This window comes from Ipomoea triloba, chromosome 10, assembly GCF_003576645.1.
Source record: "Ipomoea triloba cultivar NCNSP0323 chromosome 10, ASM357664v1".
In the NCBI taxonomy this organism is placed as follows: Eukaryota; Viridiplantae; Streptophyta; class Magnoliopsida; order Solanales; family Convolvulaceae; genus Ipomoea; species Ipomoea triloba.
The window spans coordinates 29,544,572-29,559,295 of NC_044925.1; the positions used below are offsets into that span (position 1 = coordinate 29,544,572).

At 35.8% G+C, this 14,724-nt stretch overlaps 1 non-coding gene and 1 pseudogene across 1 annotated transcript; one reads left to right on the forward strand and one right to left on the reverse strand.

The window, feature by feature from the left end:
• Positions 1-8,713: 8,713 nt before the first annotated feature.
• LOC116033449 lies at positions 8,714-13,981 on the reverse strand (annotated as a pseudogene).
• LOC116033736 lies at positions 13,473-13,579 on the forward strand. The gene has a single exon (XR_004100909.1). It is a non-coding gene; the product is annotated as a small nucleolar RNA R71 (small nucleolar RNA).
• Positions 13,982-14,724: the final 743 nt, after the last annotated feature.

Consider the following 14,724-nt stretch of genomic DNA (forward strand, 5'->3'; position numbering starts at 1 on the left):
GACCGGGCGATGACCACTGAACCCGAGTTCAACGATCCAAGTGGTCAAAAGTGGAGAAAGGACTCCAAAGGCCTCACACTTTCTATCTAGGACTAAGTGGAATTTCGAAATATGAATGTAGTTACTCCGTAACTACGGGGAAAAGAGATGTAATAAGTATTTGAGTACCCAAAGGTTGCGGGTGATCTCTCTCTTTGAAAAGTGAAAGGTGATGAGAATCTCATTATGAAGGAAAGGTTTTTCTACTAAAGTGATTACAAGCAAGATGTGTGATTTATGTTTTCTACTACTTAATAGTATGCTTAATTGTTTAACAATATATTATTGGGTATGAAAATGATTACCAAATGACTTTGTCAAGAGGAAAAATGATACGAGACGCTATTGAATTTTGCTCATAATGTATGCAAGTTGCTATTTATAACTGTTGCAGGTAGAATCTTTGCAGATGAGTAAGGTATAGAGTTTTCTATGTAACAATTTTTACAAAACCTTTATTTAGTTTTGAATGACCCATGGATATCCTTACTTAGCCGTCGTGCTAACTACCCTTCAATGTGTTTTCTGTTAACAGATGTTGTATAGGGTGGGTTCCTGTAGCCCGATGAGCTCTGAATAGGATGGAAGTTGAGGTTGGGGTCTACTCTTTGATGTAGACAGGGATTGTTGTTAATGTTGTAAGTTTAGCCTGTGCACTTAGAGTGGAGTTTGTCAAAGAGGTGATAGAATTCACTCTAGGTGTGGCGGTAGCACCCAGTTTTCTGCTGATAAGATGTAAGCTTCCGCAGCATATGAATACTGATTTGTAATAAATGTAAGAGTTGAAAATTGGGGTGTCACAGATTGGAGGTCATAAGTAGGAAGGTTTGAAAGGTTGTGTTGGGTGTGATAAAAGGAAAAGTAAAGACGGAGATCGGGGCCTTAGGCTTCTCTATGTGGATTATCTTTGTATGGTCTCGTGAGCTAGAGATGTGTAATAGACTAGGGAGTTCATGGCACATCACCAAGTGGCGTCACACTTTGGACTCCCACATCCTCATTCGGTTGGGGCATTTCATCGAACACATTGTCTACCACTCCTCTCGGATCTCGTCCTTTCGGACTAAGAGCGGAGATGTGGGTGAGTTAGGCTCGTGAGTGGCCGCTATCGCACACACACTCACTTCCTTTGGGTTTGCTACCTAATGTGGCCACACTTAGGCACAAAGCATCAATAAACATCATCCACACAAGATCATCATCCAACAATAAAAAAGCTCACATTTAATCTAGCAATTTATATCAAACATCCACATAGATTCACCTTGGGGCCACCAATCCCCTTTCTAATCTACTCTAACATTATAAAGAAACAAGAACAAGAAAGGAAATAACAAAGAAACAAGTATAAGATTAGACAATGGAGAGAATGATTACCACCCTTAGAAAGGAGATCTTTACAATCTTGTTCTTGAAATCCCAATCTTCAATCTTGTCCTTAGATCTAATCTAAACTATGAAAGAAGAGGAATTTCCCCCAAGAGGGGAGAAAATCCCTAAGAGAGACCTAATCTATGCTATTGTATGCTAAAATCTACTGCCTAAGGCTTGGGATAATGATCCTTATATAGTGGGAACAAAACAGGGGCAAAATAGACATTTTTCCCGAAGCTGAATTTTAGGGTGTCACAGGGCTCTCGACGCGTCGAGCCCTGAAGACTTTTTTCCACGCCCCTCCACTTTTCCACGCCCCTCCACACGCGTGTGAGGCTGCGTGGGAGGCTCCTGCTTCATGGTTTCTTCACTTTCTGCTCAGTTTTGGTCTTAAGTCCTCCTTTTGGCTGTAGAATACATTAAAAACATCTTCCACACTCTCGTTAGAAGTTTTGGTCACATTAGAGTCTAAATGCATTATATTCTTATAAAATGGGTAATAAACTATACAATACTAGCCCTTAAATGACCCTTAAAATAAGCTATTCTTGGTGCTTCTCACTAACCCTATTTATACTAATGAATTTTCGCCAAAAAAACTACCCCCAGGATGCCTGGTCACGATGGAGGTGACGATGTGACCTTCATCGTGACCAGACTTGAGCCTCGCAGATTCCAGGTCGTCACGCTGCATGTCACGGCGTGACCTGCAGTGTGACTCCTTGAATCCGCAAGGTGGCCTGCAGGTCACGATGGAGGTCACGGCGTGATTTGCAGCGTCACACAGACCATCTGAAAGCTAACCACGGTGTCACGCTGCAGGTCACGGCTTGACACCCTCCCTGTGGCGTTTTCTGGCTTCTTCTTTGCTCCAATTCTCCGTTGAACTTTGCTATGGTTTTGACCCTTCATTCTTGACCAATTTTTGCATTGAATTCTTCCCGATTTGTCTTCATTTTACGCTTCCTAATGCTTAGGTCCCGGTTTCCAATGATTGAGCCGTAAATACTTGAAATACACTTCTTTCTTGCACAAACACATAATATTCACTTAGAAATTAGTATAATTAAAGCATATTTATATGTTAATTAACGGCTTATCATCCATCCTCTTCAAACACATTAGCATTCCTACCAGTACATACTTGTGTTGATTACCTAAAAGAGGGCTACCTAGTGTCTGTTGCGATTCAAAAAGAATTCTAGAACAACCTGGAGTGAATGATATCTAGTGTAAAGCGCACTAGTACAGAATAGCGAATCAACTACACCCATAAAAGATAATCCACTACACCTATTCTAGAGTTGCTGAAAAGTCTAAGCGTTCCGCTACACGCGTGAACAGGTATAGCGGAAAGCTCAAGAATTCATTTTATTTTTTTAAATTAAAAAAGTATCAGTGGCACCTCTTTCAAAGGGGTGTCGCTGATACCCTTTTTTTAAAAAACAATATTATATATATATATATATATATATATATATATATATATAGACACACACACACACATATTGAATAGCTATAAACATAATTTACTATCTACTTCGAAATGAGGAAAATAAACATATATTATTTTATCAAATTAAGTAAAAACTAAATAACAATACTATCAATCTACCATAGAATTATTACATTACAAACTAAAATATAACAGTAATTTAAGATGAAATCTTGGTATGCAACAGCTGCAGCAGTGGTGGTGACAGTTAGTAACTCAGTATACACCTTCAATTTTAAAGCTCATCCCCAATTAATATAGCTAAATAACTGATGGACAATTTTAATAAAGTCCTCGCAAGTGCACGAATCGGTTGTAGTGATAGTGTGCAAAGGCAAGGGTCGATCCCACAGGGAATTATAACGATGCAATTTATAAACTTCGAAAATAATATAAATAACTTAAATGCAATAATGTAAAGCCAAAACTGACAAAATAACTTGGATCAGTAAAATAATTGTAAACCAGAACAAACGAGATAGCATGCAATTTATAAACTTAAATTAACTAATTAAATTAACAAGTGCTAGGAACCAATAATAAATTAAACACAAGACAATTGAATCAACACTTAGGGAAAGTGATTAGATAAATTACCAAGAATCAAAATATCAAATAACAATCAAATTGGAAAAACCTAGGAACATGAATCAATTACCATTACTAATCCTGCACGTTAAGTCTAATATTGCCAATCAAATTAAAGGTTCGTCTAACTATTATCTGACTAATCCGTATGGCGTCCAGATCCAGTCACGTATTCTAACGGTTCATATGCTTAAGACATTTATTTAAACCGTTAAAACCCATTAAGTTAGGTAGAACTTACGGAATACCCGGTTTATGAACCAAATAAACAATTTAATAAGACAACTAAATTATTTATCTTTTTATCCTACAGAGCATTAAATTACTAAGCATGGTGTGAACTTAATAATTCTCTCAAACAGACTAATAAAAGCTAAAGTGGCCAAATTCAACCCAATTAATCTCAATACTAAGCGTAGGATAAAATATAATCGATTGGCAATATTGAGTTTCAAAACTAATACAGAATTGTTAGTTGATTATTCATGTTCCTAAATTAAAAAGATTTAGCAAAGCATAAAGAAATGAATTATTATTATCTCATGCAGTTTCATCTCCCAAGAATAAACTCAATGAAATTAACAAAGTGAAAGAGGAATAAAGAATTTGTAAGCAACTATTGCTGCCACGTAGGGGAATGAACTGAAATTGCTAAACAAAATGAAATTCCCAAACCTAAATACGAAGTAGGAGTTACGAAATCACGTTGCCACCGCACAGCCGCCGAAATTAAATTGTTGAAGCCAACCGGAAATAATTATTGGAAATTGTCGACGAAGCCGATGTACGAAACTGCTGAATCTGACGCTTCTTGGAGCTTCCGATATCGAACTCTGACCGGACGGATTTCGCCAAAGCAAGTTTTTGTGTTGAGATATAGTATGTGATTCGTAGTATCCTTCCCCTCTACAACTGTAACACCCCAATTTTCAACTCTTACATTTATTACAAAATCCGTAATAAAACGCTGCGGAAGCTTACATCATATCAACAGAAAACCGGGTGCTACCGCCACACCTAGAGTGAATTATATCACCTCTTTGACAAACTCCACTCTAAGTGCACAGGCTAAACTTACAACATTAATAACAATCCCTGTCTACATCAAAGAGTAGACCTCAACCTGTACTTCCCTTCTATTCCGAGCTCATCGGCTACAGGGGCCCACACTAATCTGCAACTGATAAGAAACACATTGAAGTGCAGTTAGCGCGACGGCTAAGTAAGGAAATCCGATGTCACTCAAAAGTAGACAAAGGTTTGAAAACATAATCATTTGGAAAATAGTATATCGTTCAGTGAATCAAAATCCACTCGTCTCGTAAGACAAAATCATTTCTTTCTCAAAGACGTTACAGAGTAACTCTTTACTCATTTTTAAAACTTCCTTAGTTTCATATAGTAAGAGTGAGGCCTACAACCTCGGGCCATGGCACTCCAGCCCTCCCGTAGGTTCCTCCCTTATCCCAACCCCGGGCTGTGGCACTCAAGCCTTCCCGTGGGCACCTCTCCTTATTCCAACATGACGACATAACGGCGAATAGACTTCGCTCTAACAATATAACGACCACTGGGCAAGGGCACTTAAAGCCACCCGTGGGTCAATCAAGGTCCTCCTCACTTACTTTAGAAACTACGGTTTTGAAAACGTTATCCTTCCTTCAGTTTTCTTACAACAAATGATTTCTTTTGGACATATTTCACCAATGAGTCCAATATTTGAAATCGGCTACCTCTTTAGCCCCTGAAGGATTTTCAAACATCATTTTCTCAAACAATAAGGTTTTGACAACCTTTATATCAAAATAGCATACGTTTTTCAACGTAAGTTTTCATAAACAGTTTTGGATACACTTCATATGTCCATCTCACACTTAAAATCAACCAACATCCTTAACTATCGTCCTCAACAACTTCCACTATGATCAACACCATTAGATCATAACTTGAGGATATCGTACATCCAAATATATATAAATTCTAATAGGTAAGGTCATTGCCTAACCATAACCCAAAAACATCCAACAACTACTTTCTCAAGATTCACCATATACAACCTGTATCTCAACATTTCCATATGACAATTTCCTCAATACACATCATAATAATATCTTTACCTAACTTTATCACCATTAACTCACTAACTACCTCACAATTATCATTAACACATCCATAATCATACTAAGCATAATTCAGAAAATTCAGCTTGGCGCAGTCCGAAAGATTGAGCCGGTAAAAATAGTTACCGAACTCTTTTTCACTTGAAATTTTTATGGTAGAATCCCAACTTATAGTACTTGATGTCCATAAAAAGTTTTGGTCATTTTGGTCCGCGAATAAACACAGAAAATTCCATCTTTGCCCTTGGCAGTGTGCTGTCAGGAATTTTTCTCTCTCTGGACCAGTTTTGGAGAAAAATTCGAAAATCATACTTCCACTACTCCGATCATTATGAAATTTTATATGCGGGTTCTACACTTATAGAACTACATGTCTAAAAAAATAGGATTAAAATACCTTACCAATATTTCCCAATAAATCTCGGAAGTTACTGCCAGAATCTACCCTGATTTCCTTTCACTATTTTCACAAGTATAAGCCTATATGGACATAAATACAACATATACAAGCATATCCAAGCTATGAGCATGTATACAAAAATATTCCCAAGCTCCAAAACACCATATTTCAACCAAATAATCAATTATCTAATTTCAAGTGACTAAACCAACTTAAGGGAATTCCTTACCTCCACCGGGTTACTAGTACTCGTAGAAGACTTTTGGAGTTGCTTTCCCCAAATTTCACCTTAAAATCCTAAGATCACAATCAACACCATAACAAGAGATTTCAAGAAATTAATCTCAAATCCATGCTCTAGGAAGGAAAATAGAACTATTTACCGAATAAAAACGAAGATTTACCGAATAAAATTGAGAGATGTGAAGGAATTTGCCATGGAAATTGAAGCTTTGTGAAGAAGATGGAAATGGAATCATCTCTCTCTCTCCTCACGAAATGGGAATGAAGAATTGAAGAAATGGAAAATTGCTTTTATATTGATCCCAATCTTATGTGATAAGCTTGGAAAAAAAATAATAAAATAATAAAATATCTTCCAACTTATCAGTTGTGGTTCAAACAGATAAGGTTTCGGTGGAAAATAATCCAGATAGAATAATTTCCGAAACTAAAAATTTATCTCAGACTGAAATTCAAAATTGGGCTAGGTTCGGTACACCGCGAAATTTAGCGATGTACGATCAAAATAAATTTTCGCTGCTATGAGCTGATTTAATTAAATAGGAAATTCAAGAATAATAGTATGGTGTCTAATAATTCATTTCATAGGACAAACAGGTCCGAATACTAGTTCCTAAAAATTTTACGATTCGTGACCGGTACGTAGGTTCGCAGCTTAATAACAACTATACTCATAAAAATTCTTTTGAAATATCTGAAGATCATAACTTACGAATGTCAACGTCTTAGGATAGAATAATGTTAGGAAAATACGGGGTATTACAACAACATCTTCTATTTATATATCTCCCTTTCAACTGCTCCCCCGTAATTAAAACAAAATCCATTCAATCTTCTGGTCACAATACAAGGAGCAATGAGTGGCTTCTATAAAATAGCTCTTCACCACATCTTTTCAATTTTCCTTCTTCAACTCCGCAAAGACTGCCGAAGTCGTCATTGACAAGGTATAATCTTCTAATAATGAAAATACTGATTTTAACCCACTCTTCTTAACCTTAATTACCTTGGGCCACATATAACAAACATGGACAATAATCCTAATAGATAAAGTAGGTCTTATTAAGTTGTAAAAATAAAAGAACATAATTAAGTAGATGAATATATAAACTTTATTAAAAAATAAATACGAAATCAATAAGAAAAACAGGGTAAAGAGACTACTAAAATCTATTAAATTACAAATACAAATACTACTCAACAAAATTCCCCACACTTATTTATTTGCTTGTCCTCAAGCAAAGACATTAAAAATGAAAAGAAAAGAAATAGGGAGAATTAGATCGAGTTTCACCCAAATAACCATACAAAATTATTTGCCTCATTAATGCAGGATTAGTGTCAGCTCAAAGAATGCATAAACACTTGACTAGAACTTTTTATTATAACATCATGCTATTCAAATAAAGATAAAGAAATATGTGCAAGTGTGCAAGTACCCTTATATGAGCTATACAAAATTTAATAAAATAAATATGAAAATTTCACAAAATACAACCTAACCAAATTCAGAAACATTCTATCACAGTGCAGGTGCAAAATATGAAGGAAACAAGGATCCATTTATTAAAAATTAAAAAGCGAATATTCGTCTCTTCCAAAGTTCACTCATTATTTTTTTTTATTTATGACTTTTTCCAAAGAGAACTTCCCCAAAAAACCTCGTTATTTTACGCCAGGCCTGTTTGGGTTTTCAATTATGTGTGTACTCATAAACCAGACCACAACACTTATTTATTTATTTATGGTACATGTGTAGGTGGTTGATCCAGCGGAGTAGAATCTCTGAATTTTTGCAAATAAAATAAATAAATAAATAAATAGAACACTCATTTTTTTTATATATTTTTTTAAAATATTTTTCACCTCACTTATGTCACAAAGATGATCCTTGAACCAACAAACTACACCACAATTTATAGCACTCAAGAATAATTTAAAAATTTGAAAAAGGTGATATAGAGTGAAATCAACATAAAAATCATCAAAGAGATTGCATTAAACATATAAGGGTTTTTTTTTTAAATGTTGTTTCTTTTTTTTTTTTTTGTTTTTGTTTTTGTTGTTGTTTTTTTTTTTTTATAGAGAAAAGCTATTCAAAAAAATAAAACTAAAGCAATTAACAACTAGCCACATGTAGTATACACACTAAGAGCTGACATAAACTTGCATTATTTTCATCATAGGCTATTCAAAAAGGCTTATTGGGTAAGAGCTCAAGTTCATACTTATTGATTTTTAAAAGTAATTTTTTTATTTGAAAGAATGAGAATGACAAACATAAATTAAAATAGAAATCCCTTCCCCACACTTATTTCAAACATTGTCCTCAATGTTGAGAACAAAAATCATAGGAGAAACACAAAAGCAGAGCTCATCAAATTATTGAAAATGGCATAACAAGCAAAAATGAAAATAAAGGAGAAGGGAAAAAGAATTTGGTTGCCTTAAGCTTCAGTTATTGTGACAACATGGACAATCAGAATCCTGCAACTCTACCAGTTCAACAATATGGGCGGACAGTTCACCCTCAAAGTACTGTTTAAGTCTTTGCCCATTTACCTTAAATTTTTCACCTGTTTTTGGATTTTCAACCTCGCAGGCACCATGAGAAAACACTTCAACTATTACAAAAGGTCCTGTCCATCTGGATTTTAACTTACCTGGAAACAATCTCAAACGAGAGTTAAATAACAAAACTTTCATTCCAGGTTCAAAATTTTTCCTCAAAATAGACTTATCATGATAGGCTTTGGTTTTCTCTTTATATATTTTTGAATTTTCATAAGCCTCGTTTCTTATTTCATCTAATTCATTTAAGTTCAATTTTCTTATTTCACCAGCTCTCTGCAAATCAAAATTCAATAATTTAATAGCCCAATAGGCTCTATGTTCTAACTCCACCGGCAAATGACAAGCCTTGCCAAATACTAACCTGTACGGGCTCATACCAATCGGGGTCTTGTAGGCGGTCCTGTAAGCCCACAATGCATCATTCAACTTGATAGCCCAATCTTTCCGGGAAGGATTCACTGTTTTTTCCAAGATTCCTTTAATTTGCCTGTTACTCACCTCTACTTGGCCTGAGGTTTGTGGATGGTATGGAGTGGCCACTCTATGAGTAATGCCATATTTTTTCAGAAGACCTGCAAAAAGTTTATTACAGAAGTGGGTACCTTCATCGCTAATGATAGCTCTGGGTGTCCCAAACCTGGCGAAAATATCTTTCAAAAATTGCAAAACAACTTTACTGTCATTTGTCCTAGTAGCTACAGCTTCAACCCATTTTGACACATAATCAACAGCCACAAGAATGTACTTATAACCAAAGGAGGTAGGAAAAGGCCCCATGAAATCAATTCCCCAAACATCAAACAAATCAACAACTAAAATATTTGAAAGAGGCATTTCATGACGCTTACTTATATTACCCGTCCTCTGGCATCTATCACACTTAGCACAGAATTCAAATGCATCCTTGAACAAAGTGGGCCAATAAAAACCAGACTGCAAAACTTTAATTGCAGTTTTCTTCCCACTAAAATGTCCTCCGCAGTTTAGAGTGTGACTGTGATTCAAAATATTTTGCTGTTCAAACTCTGGAATACACCTTCTGATTATTTGATCAGGACATATTTTAAACAAATAAGGCTCATCCCAAAAGAAATGTTTAACTTTAGAAAGAAAATGTTTTTTTCCTTGTGAATTTAAGTCTGGGTGAAATTGACCCGAGACTAAATAATTCACAATGTCTGCATACCAAGGTTCTTTATTTTGTAAAGAAAGCAGCTGTTCATCAGGGAACCTGTCATTTATAGGTATATCAGACTCAGGACAATTATTAGCTGCATCAGGTAAACGAGACAAATGATCAGCGACCACATTCTCACATCCTTTCTTATCCCTGATAGTCAAATCAATCTCTTGGAGCAATAAAATCCATCTTATTAGTCTAGGCTTAGCATCTTTTTTAGCCAACAAAAATTTTAGAGCAGAATGATCAGAATAAACAATCACTTTAGAACCAATCAAGTAAGAACGAAATTTCTCTAATACAAATACTATAGCTAACAACTCCTTTTCAGTAGTTGTATAGTTAACCTGAGCATTATCTAAAGTTTTACTTGCATAATGAATCACATAAGGCATTTTATTAATTCTCTGTCCTAAAACAGCACCTATAGCATAATCAGATGCATCACACATTATTTCAAAAGGATGCTCCCAATTAGGTGCAGCAAGAATGGGAGCAGAAGTTAATTTTTCTTTCAAAAAGTTGAAAGCAGACAAACATTCATCATCAAACTTGAAGACAACATCTTTTGCTAACAGGTTACACATAGGCCTACAAATTTTTGAAAAATCTTTTATGAAGCGCCTGTAAAAACCTGCATGACCAAGAAAACTTCGCACTTCTTTCACAGTTGTAGGGGGAGGTAGTTTAAAAATAAATTCAATTTTAGCCCTGTCAGAAATGATATGGCCCCAAACAATGCCCTCATTAACCATGAAATTACTTTTCTCCCAACTCAAGGTTAAATTCATTTTAACACATCTTTCAAGAACAGAAGATAAATGAGAAAGACAATCATCAAAAGAATCACCAAACAGAGAAAAATCATCCATAAACACTTCAAAAGAATCACCAAACAGAGAAAAATCATCCATAAACACTTCAACATATCTTTCAATCATATCAGAATCATCCATAAACACTTCAACATATCTTTCAATCATATCAGAAAATATTGACATCATACACACATATCTTTCAATCATATCAGAAAATATTGACATCATACACTTTTGAAAAGTCGCAGGTGCATTACATAACCCAAATGACATTCTGCGATAAGCAAAAGTGCCAAAAGGACATGTAAATGTCGTTTTTTCCTGATCTTCAGGTGCAATAGGAATTTGAAAATAACCTTGAAAGCCATCTAGAAAACAGTAATAAGCATGCCCAGCTAATCTTTCTAACATTTGGTCAATAAAGGGCAAAGGAAAATGATCTTTTTTAGTGGCAGCATTCAACTTTCTGTAGTCTATGCACATGCGCCACCCAGTTACTGTTCTAGTTGGGATCAACTCATTTTTTTCATTAGTAACCACAGTAATTCCAGATTTTTTTGGCACTACGTGAACTGGACTTACCCATTTACTATCTGAAATTGGATAAATAATACCTGAGTCCAACAACTTTAGGACTTCTGCACGAACAACCTCCTTCATATTTGGATTTAACCTGCGCTGAGGTTGACGGACAGGAGGTGCCCCTTCTTCAAGTAAGATCCGGTGCATACACACCGTTGGACTTATTCCTTTAATATCTCCTACTGTCCAACCAATTGCACTTTTATATTTTTTTAATACATCAAGCAATTTTGTTTCTTATTCCTGTGAAAGGTTAGAGGCAATTATTACAGGATAAGTATTATTCGGACCTAAGAAAGCATATTTTAAAGAACTAGGAAGCGGTTTTAATTCCAGCTTGGGCGGAATGGCAGCTTCAATTGAGGGTTGGTGTTTTTCTTTGATTTGCTCCAAACAATCTGTGAGTGAACATCCGTCAACACCCCCCTCTTTTATTGGGCTTTGATTAGGTTCCTCTTCATCAGCTTCGACCTTCAACGGAGATTCATCTAAAAATTCAGCAGAAATTATAGAATCTAAAACATCTACAGCAAAACAATGATTATTATTATTTTCAGGCAATCTCATAGATTTCAAAATGGAGAATTCAACAGTTTCATCAAGGACAGTCATGGTTAATTTCCCATTCTGAACATCAATCATCGTTTTTGCTGTGGCCATAAAAGGTCGGCCAAGCAAAATAGGCATGTCCTGCGCATTATGGCACTTTTTATTTATATCTAATACAACAAAATCAGCAGGGATTATTAATTTATCAACTTGGACCAAAACATCTTCTACAATGCCCCTAGGATATCTAACAGAGCGATCAGCCAGCTCTAGGGACATTGTAGTAGGTTTTAATCTATCCAGACCCAACTGCAAGTAGACAGAATAAGGCATCAAGTTAATGCTTGCCCCTAAATCAAGCATTGCCTTTTCTTTCTTAGAATTCCCCACTGTAATAGTTATTATGAAACTACTGGGGTCTTCTAATTTTGGGGGCAAGTCAGTTTGTAAAACAGCACTTACAGTTTTAGACATAAAGACTTTTTCATTATGTTCATACCTACGCTTTCTAGTGTTCAGTTCTTTCAAGAACTTAGCGTAAGCAGACATATTCTTAATCATGTCTAACAAAGGCAAGTTCACGTTCACTTTTGACAACAAATCATAAATTTCAGCAAAAGATCTATCAAACTTTGAATTTTTCAATCTACCGGGAAAAGGAACGGGGGGCACATAAGGATCATTAGATTTATGCAATTTGGGTTCATCCTTATTGACATCATTATCAACATTCAAATTTTCAACTATTTCAGATTGCTTAGAAGTGGTATTTCCCTTCACATTATTTTCAATAACTTTACCACTTCTTAGAACAGTCATAATCTTAGCTTCTTCAGGTTGACTAGGCAACTTACCTGGCACATGGCCTTGTAGAGCTTCGGCGATTTGTCCCACTTGGACTTCCAATTTTCTCATGGAAGCTTCATTTCTGGCAAGTGAAGCCTCAGTTTTCGCAAGTGATGCCTCAGTTTGTTGGAACCGTTGATCGTTCGCTTCTTGCCGTCTATTGCAGGCCTGTATAAAACTATTCAAAGAATCCTCCCAAGACGGTTTTTTTGGTTGAGGAGCAACTGGTTGAAAATTATTTTGATTATTATTGCTCCAAGAAAAATTAGTGTGATTTTTCCAACCCGGATTGTAAGAATTAGAATACGGGTCGTTTCTAGGCCTTTGATTAAAGCTATTCATAGCATTGGCCTGCTCACAATCATTTTCATCAATCATAAATGCATCATTTTGCTTCATACCCATCATAGAACACATGTTTTTCACTTGTTTTGCTAACTCAGACACCTGAATTTCTAACCCCGTATTTGAGTTAACTTCATACATACCTTGCGTCCGTCCCCTTACACTCTTTTGTTGGGAGTTTGCCCCTAGCATCTCATACAATATTAAAGTTTCCTCCGCAGTTTTTTCTCCCATGGCACCTCCAGCCGCATTGTCAACCATTGATTGGCTGGTTTGAGTCAAACCATCATAGAAAGTTTGGTTTTGCAGCTCCAAAGGGTAGCCATGGTGGGGGCACTGAATGAGTAGCATTTTGAACCTTTCCCATGCCTCATGGAATGGTTCGCCTTCAGCTTGCGAAAAAGTCGCAATTTTTCTTCTTAGCTCAGCAGTTTTTGCATGGGAATAGAATTTACCTATAAACTTGTTGTACACCTCCGGCCATGTCCGAAGGGATCCCGGTGTGAGAGACATAAACCATGTTTTTGCTGCATCTTTCAAGGTGTATGGAAAACACCTCATCCTTAGTGCATCCTCGGTCAAGTCATTCAACGGGAAGTGTTGGACTATCCCGTAGAAATCCCTGATAAAGGTAAGGGCATCTTCGCTTGCTGAACCGTGAAAAGACGGCAGCTGGTTGTAATGGACCGTTTTTAGCTCATAGTTTCTGGCTGCATCAGTAAGCACTATACAAGAAGGTGAACCTCCTACTTGGGGCCTACCAAAGTCTTTCATTAGCCTGAGATTGGGTTGAGGGTTTGGTTGAGGGGGTTGAGGAAGTGCATCCATGGTTGTGGTTGTTCCTTGTTGTTTAGGATTAGGATTTTCAAAAGGTAAAGGCTTTTTCTTTTTCTTTTTCTTATCAATGTTGTCGTCCAAAGGCAATAGTGTAGGTTTTAAAGAACGACGACCTTGCATAAAATAAGAACACAAATAAACTAACAAACAAACAAATAAAATAAAATAAAATAAAATAAAAAAAACAGGCAGAATGATCAAAAGCAAATTGGAAACAAAGAAACAAGTATTAAGTAACTATATTTTTTTTTGTTTTTGTTTTGAAAGCAAAATTAAGCAAGATGAAGCAAAGGGAAAAACAAACTGCACAATAAATAACTCCCCGGCAACGGCGCCAAAAATTGATGGACAATTTTAATAAAGTCCTCGCAAGTGCACGAATCGGTTGTAGTGATAGTGTGCAAAGGCAAGGGTCGATCCCACAGGGAATTATAACGATGCAATTTATAAACTTCGAAAATAATATAAATAACTTAAATGCAATAATGTAAAGCCAAAACTGACAAAATAACTTGGATCAGTAAAATAATTGTAAACCAGAACAAACGAGATAGCATGCAATTTATAAACTTAAATTAACTAATTAAATTAACAAGTGCTAGGAACCAATAATAAATTAAACACAAGACAATTGAATCAACACTTAGGGAAAGTGATTAGATAAATTACCAAGAATCAAAATATCAAATAACAATCAAATTGGAAAAACCTAGGAACATGAATCAATTACCATT